Below are 2,500 nucleotides of genomic sequence, written 5' to 3'. Positions count from 1 at the left end.
CATTGAAATGTAATGTACATTGTAATCTTTTCAAAGAATCAGGGTTGCGTTGGCAACTTTTAAAGGAGCGGAAGCGGAGATGTGGGGCTGGGGTTTAACACAAAACAGTGAAACTGTTGTAAATACTGAGAAACATTTTGAATGTTCTTCATCTTGTTACTAATCCACGCAAAAACCAACAACTAATTGTAATGCATACAGACTTCAGTATTCGGTACTGTACATTCCCCCTGTGTAACAGGGGGCCCTTTCTCTCTCTCTTTTGTATTGTATGCGATTCTGAAACTGATTGAGTCATGAAAATAATTTGTGGCAGTGATTCTAATGTATTAAACCGTTTCGTGTTACTTTCTAACTGGATTACACCCTGGATTGAAAAGTCTTCCTCGTGGTAGTTATATGTAGTTTCAAACATGAATAAACTTTTTGCTTTCATGATCAAACGTTGACGTAATTTCTTCCCGCTCAGTGTCACTCGGCCCTAGGAGACGCGTGGGCCACCAGAGGTGCACGCTGGCACCAAGCAGGAGCTGAGCGTTTCCTTAAATACCGGCAGATCCTGGTGTCCTCTCGCCCGGAGGAGACTGGAAGTGCTGGGAGATGCACGTCCTGGCAGGGAGCAGGGGATCCCACCCATGATCAGCCCCTGCCAGCCCCGGCCTCCGCTCCCACCCTGCTCTGCTCAGGAGCAGCAATTCAAGGGGAGGTGGAGGAAGGGGTCAGTCCTTTAGATGAGTTTAAAAATCATTATCATCTTATTCGCTCTTGATTACCATCTTTATTTAACATTAACTTTGGAACTACAGCCTCAGCTAGCAAACCTAATGTCATTATAAAAATATTTTTCTTTATTAAAAAAACTTTTTTGGAAGGACGTATATATATATAAATGCTAATTTTAAATCTTTTTAATAAAGTAAAGGTCAATAACAGGTAATAGCCTATTTACCATATCTCAAGGAAATTGACTCACAGGAAATCAAATTAACGTTAATCACTTGCAGCAAATGGTCTTTGATAAATATAACTACTTACTACTCGGGTTAGGGTAGCTAGGCAGGAGGAGGGCTAGTGCTGACCACTACCTGCCCACGCCGCGCTGGGGCCTGGGCTCGGCTGCGCTGCGGGCACATCTCCTTCCCAGCTGGTCAAGCCTTCAGGTGCTGGTTTGGTGGCTGAACGATTATTTGTGTGATTCAATTAACTTGTGGGTCAGCTTTTCTTATCAACAATTCTTGTATCGGGTTCTTTTGTGAAATACCTTTGTTCACCTGCTCTCACCCCCAGGACCGCGGCCTCTGCGTCCCCTGTGCCCTCGGGCAGCGGTTACCGCGTCTGCTTTCGTTCATGGAGCAGACTCAACTTCTCTGTCACTTTTAGAACTGAGCGTTGCTTCTTTCACTACAGGTGGTGCATTTAAATAAATAAATAAGTAAATAACTAGATGTGCACTGCAAAGCCTTCATTATCAGTTAACGGGAGTTGGGGCAGATGGGGACCGTGGACGTCCGAAGACTTCTGTGCGCGGAGGACAAAGCACCGAACAATTTGCATTTGCTAATGGAGCTCCCCAAGTCTGCACGCTCGGTGTTCACGCTCCAGCTCAATGGCAACAGCATTTTAAATGTAAAGCGTGTCAGTGGAGGCGTAGGCAGCGTAATGAACACACAGACGTCCCTCATCTTGATCACATCTCCGCTGGCCACAGGCAAGGACCTGTCACACACTGAGGAGGTTCATAGGAAGGCCATCAACAACCTTTGGGCCGCACTTGCATGCCCCGCGCCCGCCGGGCATCATTAGCGTGGTTCTTTAAAGCATTAAGGCTCCGGGTCCCTTTGAATTACAAGTGCAATTTGGCCTTTCCTTACATTGGAGAGCAGCCACGTGGGTTACACGGCAAATAATCAACATCTTGTCCTTGAGTCCTGATCGCACATCAGAAGGGTTCACTGCAAGCGCCAGGGTGAGCATCGTGCTGTGTTTTGCCCAGCAGATACAGCCCGAAGGGCCCTCAGAGCCTCGCGCAGGAACAGTGACTGCTGCAAGGATCCCTCCTCCGCACACGTACCCGGACGGGGCCGCGGCCCCTCGGCCGTGTGGGACCTGTGCTGCAGCACCCTGCACCCATCCTGGCGTGGGGAGGAGACCCTCAGCCCTCCTGCTCGCAGGGCTGCTCACAGGCACAGTCCTGGTTCCCTGCGCCCAGGTTTGGCTTGAGGCACGTGAGCGTCACTGCGACCGGAGCCACCGCAGCCCCGTGCCCCAGCGCACCATGGTGGCAGAGGAGCAAAGCCCACCAGCCCCATACCCCTTGACTGTGGGTCCCACCAGCCCTGGGAGGTGCCAGCCCCAAGACCGCGCATAGAGCACAACGGGAACGGCCAGGGGATTTGCTGCGGGTCCCAGGAATCGCCATCTCCTGTGCCCAGCACCATCCTGAGGAAAGCACCCGCCACAATCATCACCACGGCTGACGGGTGTGAAGGGGACTGGAGAA

At 50.6% G+C, this 2,500-nt stretch overlaps 1 protein-coding gene across 1 annotated transcript in view; it reads left to right on the top strand.

Moving 5' to 3' along the window:
• The window catches only part of LOC104521420 (pre-B-cell leukemia transcription factor 3-like), a 37,227-nt gene extending 36,784 nt beyond the window's left edge, over nucleotides 1-443 (top strand). Inside the window, 1 exon segment of the mRNA XM_010163408.2 lies at nucleotides 1-443. This exon segment is cut by the window's left edge and continues 1,130 nt beyond it. The gene's annotated coding sequence lies outside the window, so the exon portion shown is untranslated.
• Nucleotides 444-2,500: the final 2,057 nt, after the last annotated feature.

Source organism: Antrostomus carolinensis, unplaced genomic scaffold, assembly GCF_000700745.2.
Source record: "Antrostomus carolinensis isolate BGI_N321 unplaced genomic scaffold, ASM70074v2 scaffold562, whole genome shotgun sequence".
NCBI lineage: Eukaryota > Metazoa > Chordata > Aves > Caprimulgiformes > Caprimulgidae > Antrostomus > Antrostomus carolinensis.
The sequence above is the reverse complement of the archived record's forward strand: the minus strand, read 5'-3'. Positions and strand labels throughout refer to the sequence as shown.